Raw genomic sequence first — 14334 nt, forward strand, 5'->3', positions numbered from 1 at the left:
TTTCTTCTGTGCAGTATGTCCAATATTCTTGAATGCCTACTTAGTGCAAGGCCTGGGCAAGATACTTTAGAAGAAACTTGGAATACAAATCAACCATCTGCAAGGAGTTCACTACCCAGGACATGCTAGGAGAGGTAAGCACATGAAAATTGGGGAGCAATTCGAAACATGAGGAGAAAAGTCAAGTGAAAGTATTTGTTGCCTGTGTGAATAATCATGCAAACAACATCTCAGGATATTCTGAGGGGAGCGATCATTTCAAGCTGGGAGTCCATTTGAGCCCCCTCTCTAAGACGGGGGAAGATTTGGAAAAGCAGAAAGGAAAAGGAAACCTGTACCCAGGAATGGGAATGGCACGAGTGCATTTCAGATGAGGAGGGGTGGGGGTTAATTGAGAAAGGTGGGAAGTAGATGAGGAAGTTGGAGAACTGCCTCTAGGGGGTGGTTCTAATGCCATGACAATTTGAGACATTGTCCTGCAGGGAAATTGGAGGATTGGGAGTCAGTGCAGTTTGGAGAAAAGCAGTGTTTTAACAGGATTAAGTGTTTTAACAAGACGGCAGTTTTAGGATGATGTTTAAAGAGAAAAGATGTGAAGTAGATAGAGCTGTTTGAATACAATTACAATGGACCAGACACGAGGGAAGAGGACTTTAACCAATGGTCAGTCCATATGATCCATCATTTCAAAACAACCAAACCTGGGGGCGCCTGGGTGGCTGAGTCATTAAACGTCTGCCTTCGGCTCAGGTCATGATCCCAGGGTCCTGGGATCGAGCCCCGCATCAGGCTCCCTGCTCGGCGGGAAGCCTGCTTCTCCCTCTCCCACTCCCCCTGCTTGTGTTCCCTCTCTCGCTGTGTCTCTCTCTGTCAAATAACTAAATAAAATCTTAAAACAACAACAACAACAACAACAAAAAAAAAAACCCTGAACTATTGTTTCCACCCTGGGCTCGCTTCCTAAGAGAGGAAAAGGCAAGCTATTCTTGAGGCTTGCAGAATTAGAAAGAGAGGAGAAAGCAGACCCTGCAACTCAGGAGAGAAAGAGCTGTGCTCAGACATCATCGAAAGGGCTCTTCGCTTCTCCAGTGAATGAATGTCTGACCAAGTTTGGAAATAAGGAACTTGGAGTAATGAGCTCAAATGAGAGAGAGGTCGGCATGGCCTTGGCCTTGTATTCCAGAGAGAAGAGCTAGGGCCTCCGTTAGGGATGACAGCCTGATTAGATGGATTGTCTTCTTCAGGGAGATGCAGAAAACATCTTAACCTAACCCTCAGTCAGAAACTGATGGAGATGGGAGGGAGGCGTCTCCTAGACAGTTGGCAATAGACGCTGGCCTCCGGGAGAACCACAAAAAACTGCAGAAAGTGATCGATGAGGACGTACTTCCGGAAAAGGGGACAAGATGAAACCTCAGCTCAGATACGAGGAAAAGCTGGAGGGAAGCTTGCTATTAAACATCTTATCACAGCCCGAACATGGGGGTGATTTGCACACCTGGCTCTGGGCCTCCTGGAGCTACGTGGGCAGGAGGAAAGCATCTACGGGGCCGAAGTGCTTGGCAGAGGGTGGAAAGAGCATCTCCCACAGGTGGCCTCTGTGACAGACCCCTACATGGTGGGCGTGCGGGCTGGCAGGGAGAGCAGCATGACCACCTGCATGGGGAGAAGGAGCTGTTGCTGGTAGAGAGGAGAGGCTGACTACGTGAGGTCCTGGTTCCTGCCTGGGATTCAAGTTTCCACGAGCTTGTCGCCAATTCTGCCCAGGAATGTTCTCTGCCTGGGGAAGCGGAAAGCCAAAATGGGGAGTCACAATGCCACAGCCACAGGTACAAAATAGCAATGGGACATGGATTCTTCTGGCAGCTCTAGGGTCCTGCAGGGCAGAAGGCTGTCACATGGAAGCAGGAGGGTAGAAACAGTCATGATGATGATGCTGGCAAATACTTACTGAGTGCTTATTATGTGCCAGGCACCATACTAAGGTCGCTACGCATTCTGTTGCTTTAAATCCTCATACTAAACTTAAGAGACACTATTATTATCCCCAAATGAGGAGACCGAGGCTCAGAGAGGTTAAATAGCTTGTTTGTATGTATAGCCTGGGTTCCTCAACACTGCCAGATACCTCGGGTGACTCTCTCCCATTTTTTGTTTTGTTTTGTTTTGTTTGTTTTTTGGTCTGAAAAAGACACTCAGGGGAAGACCAGAGGCACATAACTGACTCTCCTGCAGGTTACAGGTCTCTCCCATAAGTGTGTACACTCACAAACAGAGGCCTTGACCAAAGCCCTTGCACAGCGAAGTGAAAATCTTGTCTTCCAGACGACATCCCGTTGCAGGCAAAGGGAAAAAATAAATTTGCTAGGCTTTAGATGGAGCTGTTGTCCCCATCAGAGGCAAGAGCATCTCTGTAATGATGAAAAGCACTATAATTTTAACCTTGTTATTGGACTAAGCACAATTTACGCTAGTGATGGGAGAAAAAGAAAAGATTTATGAGACGTAAGATAGAAAGATAAACTCTTGTCCCTTAGCAGCTATTAGAAACATTGCCAAAATACCATAAATGTGTGAAAGATGACATGATTATTTTTGCATTTCCACTGGGCATTTCCTACATTGCAGGAATTTACAGGGACAGAAGTCCCCAGTACAGATGGTAGAGCTGGGGGGGTAAGGAGGAAGAGTGAGCAGCCGCATGCCCAGCTCCTCCTCCAAGGCAGGGGCCCCGGTGGCCAAGCCCCAGGCGGGGACGGCTGGGTAAGGCAGGTGGCTTTAGGCATGGACAGCACACCCAAGCTGCCTAAGGTGCAACACCTGCCAGCATCCTCCTTCTGTCCCCCCTCTAGCCACCTGCAATTAGGGCAATTATGGTGGCAATACCCTGTCCTGTGTTTCATCCAGATTTGGGGTAAGATTCTGGTCCACCCCAAGATCTGGAACGTGAGACAGTGGCCAGGGCAGTGAAGGAGGCATGAGGAGAACAAGATGATGTTCATCTACCTGCCCCCCAAAGCCCATAAACAGAAGCTTCCAAGAAGTTAGGGCCGCCAGCCTGGCCCCAAGGAGCCACGGAAGGTTTCCTTTTAAAAGAGAAAGGAAATAGACACCGGAATGTGGTTTAACTGAAACCAGCTTGAAATCAGCCTTGCAGCTCGCCAGCCTGGACGGGTTATCCTGGAAGGGGCATCATCGACACTAACATCTGAAGGCCTGCTCACAGGAAGCTGGTCGTGACTCGGGCTGCTAAGTCAGGTCCAAGATGCGGGCTGTTTGGGGCCTGGGGTTAAGTCAGGTAATGGGTCCAGTGGCCATCCTCACGAGCAGGAAGTAAATTTGGACATTGACCTCTGGAGAAACTTGATAGCAGGCTTGGTTTTAGTAAGACAGGAGAGCAACTATTAGGGAAATTGGGGTTCCAAGATTTGCTCATCTTGGGTGGCATCAATCATTCAGCACAGGGCTATGCACCTCAATGGGTCTGTAATACAGAAGCCCGCTGACTGCTTTAGGTTTCACTTTCCACAAATTGAGCGTCATGGCAATCGACCCCTATCTCTCCAATACAGATATTAAGAGAATGAGTTACCAAACACCCGCAAATCACTTGAGGTGTCCTAAAGAGAGATGCCACGTGCATAGGTGACATGGAAATCGTCTTGTGAAGTAGCAACGTGAAGGCCTTACATGGGTAGAAATGAGGGCCATGTGCCAGAAGTACGGGATTGAATCGTGGTGACTCCTGTATCTAATCAAGGGAGTTACTTGAGCTGCTGTATTCCCTATTTAAATTTAGGCTGCAAATGGAAAAACAGTTTTTACAACTCTAAATGCACTTTCTACTACAGAGAATGGTGACTGGAGCAAAAGCAAAAATAGCTGCTCACACCATGCTCTGAGAAAATCTAAATCTGAAAATGATCATTTTTATTTGCATGCTACCAAATAAGGACATGGGGGAAGCAGTGAGTCACCAGTGTTCTAGCACTCACCAGATTCCAACATGCTGTGAGGGTATTCTTTAAAATGAGATTTGGACATTCTAAAATTTACATGAAGCTTCCACCACCAACCCCCCCTCCCCGAGACGTGTAACCGTAAGTTCGGAAAAATGGGCCGATTCACTACTTTGCAGAATAGTTAGGCTGCTGCTCCAATGAATGAGTTCAGTACTTTGAGAACCTCACATATATGGGAATAACACTTCACATCTGAAGAGTACCTTAGACTTTTAAAAGTCCTTTCACCTACATCATCTCATTTGATCACATTCGATTCTCACAAAATCCTCGAGGCAAGGTGTTTGTAAGTGTGTGGTTGTCATATTAAAATATCATTGAACCGTGGGGCTTTTTGTAGAGACAGGATGAATCGCTGTGGGAAGGGAAAAAAAGGAACAAACAAATGAAAACTAGGGGATTTGGAGATCTAAGCTCCCTGTTAACATTTTCCATGGCCCCCGTACAAACCCAAGTTCTTAAAGTGCCAAAACCCAGCAGAAAGTTTGAGGAATTGCTTGCAAGCCAAGTGTGTTTTCTTCTTCTCTATACTTTCAGAAGACAGTTTAAAGAGAGTTAGGGGATGTTCTGGCCTTTTGTTTTGAAACTTCCTCTGCTTGTTGTCTCCTTGTCTGCAGACTGTGAGATTGGTCTATTTGCTTTAAACAGACTGAACAACCTCTAAAATAAGCAGACTTCTATGACGGGCTGCCTCATTTTGGATGTGCAAAGATGTTTACTGAGCTTCTCATCTAAGACTTGATTCTTCTCTCAGCGTGACACAGTTAAAGGTTTAAAGGGGTGCACCGTCTGTTGTAGCATGTTTTAGAAGGTGGCAGAAGAAAAACGCCTCTGTTCTACAGCATGATCAGGTATCTGCATCTCCCCGAAGATTTTTCATGAACCTTAGAAGGAAATCGGTATTATTCAGGTTCCCAAGGGCAAATCACTCTTGCCAAGAGACCACTGAGAGGTTTTCAAAGATGGGAAACATTTCTTGTGTTCCCAGTAACCAGTTTAGAACCTGGGTCAGGTTGGGGGTTCAAGATCTTCATGAAACCAAGGAAAAGCATTTTCTGGAGAGTTTTGGATAATTACCATAGGTTTTATATATTAACTTACAGCAAAATAATGAAATAAATGAAAATGATATCCACATTGCCCCCTGCTTCACTGTACAGAGAGAAAGGAGGAGTAAAGAGGGGGAGTGAAAGAGACTGCCAAGCAAGGATGTTTATACTTCTGTCCATCCCCCCATGACCACCCCCAACTTATCACCCATCGCTGGGCAACACAGCTCACTGTGTGTGGGCTTCTCCCCCCCCCACTCCCTCCTCCCCAGAAAAGAGGCCATGAGGGTGAGCAAGTCAGGGGTGTTGGGCATCAGGACATCAAACAGTAGATCATACTAGAAACCAGGGTTCGGGACACAAGGGTTCTGGTCCTGCTTCTAGTTCTAATTATTTGTGTGGCTTTGGTCAATGCATTCTCCCTCGTTCATCTGTAAAGCCAGAGATTGGACTAAGTGTTCCCCAAGCCTCCTAATAGCTCCTAAAAATTAAGATTGTCTTGGTAGGGACCATGTAAAGAGGTTGTGAGGCAAAGCATGATTATCCCTGTTAGCTGTAAAAGAATAGAGGGAGGTGGTGTGAAAATCACCTGCAAGGAACCCTTGTGATGGGTTGGAAAACCATACAGAAACATAGAATTGTGTGCAGTGTATACCATGCACGGAGATCTATGAGGCAATATAAAATGGGACTCGTATAAGAAAGCCCACACTTTAAAGCAGAAAAGTCAGGCTTTTGAACTGAAGCTGTGCCCTATTCCTTTCTACAATCTCTCCGCATGATAATGTAGCACCTTGTGCACACAATTAAATGTCAGCCACAGAAAACATTTCCCTTGGCTTTGTTGTTCCAGAACGGGATTCTTTTGTCCTCAATATAATGGATATGCAGAAACAATGACAGAACAGAGATTTTTTCTAAAGCGATGACAAACACACTGCTGCTTCCTCCCTCCCTCCTTCCTCCTTATCCCCACCCCCCAAAATAAATCATTGTTCAAAAAAAAAAAATTCCATTGTCTATTGTCCACGGAGATCAAGATCTGCCTAGGAACAGCTCTGGCTGGCTCGCAGTGGCCCCAAACAGCCGGTAGGTGGCGCACAAAGGCAGCGCAGGCGGGAACGCGGGGCTGATCCCGGCTCGGTGGGGAGAGGGGAGCCGGGGTACCGCCGCCCCCACCTCCGCCCGCCCGCCGTCTTCCACCCCCTCCTCACGTGCTAATTGCTGGATACTCTACTGGGACTTGGGTTAGGGGAAAAGAAAGCGGGAATGGGAGGCGGAGAAGGGAGGTGGGGAATCCGGTTCCGAATACACAAAGGCTCCGGGGTCTCGCTACCCGGGAGCAGGGCGCCCCCTCTCTTCCCTCCCCCCGCCTCGCCCCGGGGCCCTGGCTCCCGCCAAAGGAGCGAACCGACCACTGGGAGGAAAATGGTGATCTGGGTGCGGAGCTCCACGCGCCGCGGTGCCCCCGCTCGCCAAAGCCTGGCCGCCTCCCTCCCTGGCTCAGCCATCCCGGGCTTCGGAGCCTCAGTGCACCACACCAAACTCTGTCCCGCCGAGCCGTGGGGCTGGCTTCCGACTAGGGGACTGCCCAGGCAAGCGCCTGGAGGCACGACCTGCCCGCGGGGCCAGGTCCCCACCAACGGGGTCCGGCCGAGCCCCGGAGCAGGAAGGTCCCCTGTGGGTGCCTCGGCCCGGCTGGCGCCATCAGCAGGCCTCCTTCGGATAGGAGCCGACAGACCCTGCCCCTCCTGCGTTGGGGGCTGGCGCTGTCAGTTCACGCGGCGATGAACCGGCCACGCGGTCGTACGACCCTCAACCTCTGTCTAGTAGAACATGGTGTTAAGATTCCTGATGGCCCTAAAGTCAGAGGACTGGGTTGAAACGTGAGCATTAACACCTGGGGCTTTGTGACCTTGGGGCTGTTCCTAAACTCCCCAATCTTCCATCTCCCTAGCTATAAAATGCGGCAATAATACTTACCTCATAGGAATGTTGCGAGGATTTTTTTTTTAAAGTGGTACTTAACTTAGCAGGAGGCCTGGCTACAGTAACTATTATTACTAACAACCTGACTCTCCTTGGAGGGTGAGGGAGATGCACAGTTTGCTGCCCTTGAGACAGATCTGGCGTCATTATTGCTAGACAGGAGAAGGGTTGGAAGAGGAGAGCCAAGGGAACGTCTTCCGGCTGGCCACTTCTAGCAGAAGATGCCATGGGTCTCTCTGTGTCCGCCGCCGCAGGCCCTCCTCCTGCCCTTGAGGCTGGGCTGTGGCTAACGTTAGGTTCTCTTCTTCCTCTCCCTGGATATACATTCTCACTGGTTTTATGCCCCCTCCTCCTTCAGAGAGTCCTGAGAGAGCAGATCACATGGGTTTTTGGATCAGAACACACCCAGGTTGGAATCCTGGATCCCTCATTTTGCTAGCTGTGAAACTGGGCAGGTCATTTAAGGTCCCTGAGCTTCAGTTTGCTCCTCTAAAAGTGTTGGTCTGATTCTTACCTCACAGGGTTTCTGTGAAGACTAATGGAGATAGTGTACATAAACTGCCTATCATGGACTATCTCTTCAGTAAATTAAAAATTTTCCATTTTACAGTTGAAATTAGGTTAGATTGTCTTGCAGAATATAATGGAAGTTCACTGGAATTTCCACAGGCATTCAGCAAAGGTGAACCCAGCAACTGCTAACAATTAGCTTCTCTACTCCCATCTGAGTCAGCAAAGCTTATTTCCCCTCCAGGAAAAGAGCAGAAATCCAGTGAGGGCACATTCTCCTCAGAGCCTCACAGGTATAATTCAGACACTTAAATAGGCTTGCAAACTCTTTGGGGCCACCCGATGCCCATTTTAGAGCGATACTCCAGCTGGAAGGTTCTTTAGGGATAGGTCTTGCTTTAAAATTGCATTCTAAGCCGTGGTGTGTGCCGGGCTCATTGGTGCCTTGGTGACTCCTTAGTGCCGACCACATGTGTGCTGCTACCCAAGCAGAAGTGTGGTGGCTAGGGTGTGGCACGCAGCCACCCCCTGCCTGAGGCAGGTGGGAGGTCAGGAGCTGTTGACCCTTCTCTAAAAGGACACTTGGGCATTCCCATGAGCATCAGAATTGTATAGCTCTTGGGAGAAGCTCGGTCAACGGGTGGACCAATTCCCATGGGCAGTGGTATGGCCAATAGGCAGCTATCAAGATGTCCCCCAAACCTTGCCTCCTGATAGTCATGTCCTGGTGTAGTCTCTTCCCATGTTAAACAGGGCTGACTTGTGTAACCCAAGTGAGTATTATAAAATCACAGTGTGTGATTTCCAAGGCTAGCACAGAAAGCACATTGTGACTTCTACTTGGCTCTCTCTTCTATCACTCACTGTGGGGAAAGCTGACCACTATGTCATGAGAATACTCAAGCAGCTATATGGAGTGCTCCATGTAGCAAGGAACAGGCCTCTTGCCATCAGCCAGCACCAGCTTGCCAGCCGTGTGAGGGCATCATCTTGGATGAAGTAGATCCTCTCACCCCAATCAAGCCTTCAGATGACTGCAGTCTTGGCTCACATCTTGGCCACGTGGGAGCCCTGAACCAAAACCACACAGTTAAGCCATCCCTGAATTCCTGACACACAGAAAAACTGTGTGAGATAAAATAAATAAAAATTTAGGCTTATTTGAAGGGTAGAGATGTTGTATTAGATGTATTAGTACTAGATGACTAATTCAGCAACATTCAGGAGAGCCATAGGGTTGCCATTGGCTAAGGTGGGGCCAGTAGTGAGGGTCCTGCCCCCTCACTTCTGTGAATACAGTTCCATAGACATGTCTGAGTCTAAAAGCCCCTTGTTCACCTCATCGGAAGGCCCCGTCGCCTCCAAAGGATCTGGGGGGAAAGCTCAAGCTAGGGTCTCCCAGCAGGACTGAGTTACTAGTAGCCCTAACCTTTGTTTTTGAGAAGGGTTGAGGGTAGGGCATTCCCTCCCCTCCCTGCCCCTCCTCCCCACGGCCGGTTCTGGCACTTGGCCCAGGTATAAAATCGCCAGCACCGTCGCTGCTTTTTGGTCTTATTGTGAGGGTGTCTGTTCTGCTGTGCTGGTTGTAGCGTGTTGTGGGGGGAATGTGAGCACAGAAAAGGAATCTGTGTCAGATCTTTCACTCTTCATGTCAGAAGCCCGCTGCTGAGTAGCCTGTAGGTTGGGTGGGAAAAGACAGGTTACCATGTCCTGAGGGGTGTGGAACCGGGCTACTTCATGGAACTATGAAAGTTCCCGTGGTCAGGTCACTTTGCTTCTTCCTGAAGTCTCCTGGTCATTTCTGTCAGTTATCTATAGACAGAAATGTGTGGCTGAGGCCGTGCCCCTAAGTGGCAGACTCAGTCTTGTGCCCCAGTCTGCCTAGTAGGGGGTCTCATACTTTTCCACTGTTAGTCATCGTTAGGAATCGCACGTTTCATTTCAGCAGAATGAGTTACAATGATTTACTAGGTAATAGTCTTGAGCTGACCAAATGCAACTTGAGATCCTGTTCTGTCATGAAATATCTGCCAGTGAGTATAGTGAACTCATCATTTGGTGAAGTCTAAGCAAATCCCAATATCTGACTGGGCATCTCTACCGTTCAGAGGTCTGAGGCTGTTTTGTACAAACCCTTCCGCTCCCTAGACGGAGGGCCCTAGCAGCGTTGGCTTGCCAGGAAACCGCCACCTCTTGAAAGCCATCCTGATCCCCTAAAACTCCATTTCTTATTTTTGGTGTGATTCTAAGTTTCAGTTTTTTATTTTTTTCAGAAAGTTTTATTTCTGCTATATTTTTAGATTCACAAGTACTTATTTAAGGTGAACAAATGATACAGCATACACAACTGCTGGAACTGCTTTGAGTTGAGAACAAAAAAGGAATACCTCGGACAAAAATATGCCAGTCCCACACTTACTGTTTCCAGGGAATTTTTGTCAAGTTTGTGTGTCTTATTGTTAATGTGATGATACAGCAATCCTTGGAAAAAGAATAACATTTGCGTTAAAGAACAAATCTAGATAAAAATGGAAAACAGAGTTAGCCACATCCCACAAGGCCTTCTTTGGGAAGAACTCTTGAAGAAAAACCAAGTCATGCTTCACAGAAGAATATGGTGCTGTCATTCTTCCCTTTATAGTGCCGGAGTGTTCCCGAACAAAGGCCTCAAGGCATTATCAACTCGTCATCTATTTTTTGACGTGATTTCTATTTTCAGGACCCTGCTTTCCTCCCTCTTCGTTCCTGATGCGTCTGGTCACTGGTGCCTTCTACTTTGGTCCTATCATACTTAGTGTGACCAGCCCCCACCTGGAGAGGTCACCATGGTGACCACGAGTCAGATGGGCAGGGTCCTTGTCCACCCACAGGAGCAGAGGAAGACTTCAAGGATCCACCCACACCGGTCAGACAAGCTGGAGGTATGTGGAGTCCGAAGGATGATAAGGTGCTTTCATATGAACTGGGAAGGAACTGGTAGACTATCAGTATCCTCCAAGCCCTGGATATTGTTTAACAAACAAACACAACGCTTTTTTTTTTTTCTTTTGCTGGGATTTCTGATTGGACGGTACACAAGTCCCAGTGTGTAACCTAATCAAAAATAGCTATTCTATAGTGCTTAGAAGTTTACATAGCTACCAGTCTTACAGGGCAAAGGAAAGAAGAAACTGAGGGTATTTATGTTTCGCTGATAAACGACGGAGTGGAGTGCCTCTAAACATGTCTGCCAGCTCAAAAATTCTGCAGCTTAGATTCTATAAATAAGTTTAATCTGATTTTAATATTTATTCATTCAGTCACACATTCAACAATTGTTTAAATGTCTATTCTATACTAAGCACAGATATATGTTAATGAATAAAACAGACATGGATCCCTCCTTATGAGTCTACTGGCAATCAACCCACAAACAATTCCAAGTAGACTCACAACTGCGTACATTCTGGGGGAAAATTTAAATGGATTCAGAGATAGAGAATAACATGGTGTGCCTGCCTAGATAGGGGGATTAGTAATGACTTTTCTAAGAAGAAAACATTTAAATCAACATCTGAACAATAAATTGTTCAACATACTCACTCTAGCCATGTGTTGATATTCCAGGAAGAAACACAGTGTGGGCAAAGACCCTGAGACGAAAAAAGCGTGATGTGTTTAAAGAGTAGAACATTCTGGATATAGAAATTTGCAGACTAGGGAACATGCCAAATCATAGTCTGTCAGGTTTCGATTGGGTAATTTAGTCTGGCCACCCAACCAGTTTTTAAATCCCCTTCACAATACTCCCTCTAAATAGCCAATCACCTTGTACTTGAGTCTCTCCACGAGAGGGAATGTACTCTGTCTTGGAGTATCCATGCCAGTTTAAGTTAAAAAATATGAAATTATTCCAACAAGGAAGCTGGAACTGGAATCATGAATTGTAGTCACGGGCCTGCACCTGAGGAAATTGTCAAGTTGAAATATAAGAAGCTACTTAGATAGCTGTATTTACCTTTCTTCATGATGTGGAGTGCCAAGGACATACAGCAGGATTTCAAGTTCATCATTCTTTTCTATGAGGAAAAAAAAAATATGAGAATGGTAAGACAGCTCTTGTGAACTTGCCACACTTTTCTATTGTAGCAAAATTCATGTCAGTGTCCTAGCAAATCAACAATTGCACAATAAGTTCAGTTGTACCCCTTGAAAGACAGTTGTGTGTTTGGGCTAGAGTGGTGAGGTGGGAGTGACTTTCCTGTGGTGTTCGTGGTACCTCATGGAGAGGAAGTGCACGTATCCACCAAGTTTACAAGAGTCTTTGATAATGTGAGTTGACTTACCCATGGCCTATTATTGATCTGACTACAGAAACTCAGTGGAATTCCATAAAGATTCTGCCACTTATTTGAAAATATTCCCCACAGCCAGTCTACACCACTAATAGTTTGACTGGGTTGGGCATTTGTTCCAGAGTACATCAAGAAACCTACGTTTCCCGGTGTTAGGAAGGTACTTCCAACGTGACAACTCAGAGGCCACTCTCTCTGAAAGCCATTTACGAAGTGATATGGTGACTGCTAAGCTACCCTACCTGAAACAGTCTTTAAAGGATTTTGAACCATATTGCAGAGTTATAATACTGCTAAGGGTGTGAAAAGTCAAAGAGCTGATTAGGATTAAATGCTAACCCATGCAATGAAATCCCATTGGTAGTCAAAAGAATTTCACCGGAAAAGTAAAAGAGAAAACCTCCATTGGATTTTGCTTCTCAGGTAGCAGTAATGCTCTAAAAGTATCAAAGAAGTAGAAAAATAAGCGAAAAAATATTCAGGCTATCTTAATGAGGCTGGCAGGTGGAGTATGGTATCTGTATGGTACTTCGTTCTAGACCAGACTAAAACAATCTATAGACCACCACCACAAATATCACACCCAACTTCTTGAGCCAGCTCATGAGGTTCACCTACTAGACCTGCTTCATATTAAGGGATAAGGCAGATTCACTAACATGCCTGGAATGCAGCCAGCTCACCAGGACTGAAGGGATCTCTAACTGGGCCAACCAAATGTCAAGAAAGGAATGTCAATAGCATGCTCTTAAAGTTGACCTGTGATGAGCTAAGGTGGGACAACTCCAAGGAGTAGGCCAAAGCCAAATCTTCTTTCAAGATCTGCTCGAGCATGACTTTTGTGATGACCTCTAGTGATGACAGTTTGGCCAAGAAAGCAACAGACCTTGCTGGCCCACCACAAGGTGAAGTGGAGCTGATCCTTCTGAGCAGAGACATCTGACAGCTGGCTCTCAGAGAGAGCCCGTCTAGAAAGAGCAACTGGCCCTGCAAACAAGGATTGGAATTGGAAGGAATGGTTAGTCCCTGCCGTTTATGTATGTTACTTATGAGACCACTGCCCGGCACCTAGTAGTAGGTGCTTAATAAATGTCAGCTATATTGTCAGTCTTTAAGGCTCCTCACAGGAAACTGGAGTTCATATGATAGTTTGCCATTAACCCGCCCCTGCTCATATTTCTGCCATTTACTACTGAACACGAAGGGCAGATTATTAAGAATGTTTAGTACCAGTTCTTTCCTCTGTCAGATGCAAATAATAATACTTCATGAATTTTATGAAGATTAATAAAATAATAGGCATAAAACACCAGCAGTTGTGCCGGGTATTCTGGTGGGGCTCCATAAATGTTGTTATTAGTCCCTGACGGCCGAGGGTCTGATAGAAGTGTATGTGATGAGAGAAATGCTCCATGGGTTGCCCACTATGGTAGCCACTAGCTACCTGTGGCTAGTCAGCACTTGGAAGGTGGCCAGTACAACCGGAGAACTAAATTTTTAATTTCCTTTCATTTTAATGAAGCTACCCAATTATGGCATGGCGCCAATGTGTTGAACGGGGCGGACTTCGTTGTTTAGGCTTCGGTCTGTCCTCTTCATATCCTGTCTGTTCCCGTGGCACGTCCGCTTCTTGCCCGTGAGTATCTCCACCAGGGGCTGGACAAGAGTGAAGAGAGGATGTAAAATGCGATTTGGGCAGGTCGGTGTGGTGGATAAGGGAAAGAAGAAAAGTCAGTGACCCTGTGGGGACTGTTTTGTTTCCAGCTCTGCCTACTGTTCTTGGGCAAGTCACTTAAGCTCATTTCCAGAAGGAGAGATTTGATACTGATAATGACTCAAAAGTCCCACCCATCACATGATCACAAAGGGAGAACATAAGAAATGTTACACAATCTTAGATTATCTTTTAGGTACCATGGGTTGCACTTAGCTCTATTTTGTATCTCCCTCATTTAAAGGTAACGTATAGAAGTGTTGGTATACAAACTACTATAAGTGAGTAGACAGAGATAAAAAAGAAATCGAGGCCAGGAAAAGGGGAATTAACCTCAGGACAAAAAAAAAAAAGGGCTTAATGCAAAAGAACAAGTGTCCTGTGGGAGCAGAGTGCTCCGGCCCCATCCCCATGCAGATGTGCGGCCTGCGAGGTGCAGGTGCGGGCAGGAGCGGAGAGTGCTGGGGAGAGCATGACTGGTAAAGACTTTGCATAATAAACCCATCATATGACTACAAAGTGGAAAGGAAATTCTGCAAAACAGATCTTCTAGAATCTGCCCTGCATAGAAAGAGCACAGGACAAGGAGCCTAGAGGCCCATGTTTCTTCCCTGGGTCTGTGGCTAACCAGCTGGGTGACCCGTTCTTAATCTGACTAACTTCTCAGGGCCCCAATTTAATCATCTGTGCAGTGAATCGGTTAGGATCCCTATAAG

The sequence above is a fragment of the Eumetopias jubatus genome, unplaced genomic scaffold, assembly GCF_037043125.1.
Source record: "Eumetopias jubatus isolate StellerSeaLion01/CBP00866 unplaced genomic scaffold, mEumJub1_p1.0 scaffold_2, whole genome shotgun sequence".
Taxonomy (NCBI): Eukaryota; Metazoa; Chordata; class Mammalia; order Carnivora; family Otariidae; genus Eumetopias; species Eumetopias jubatus.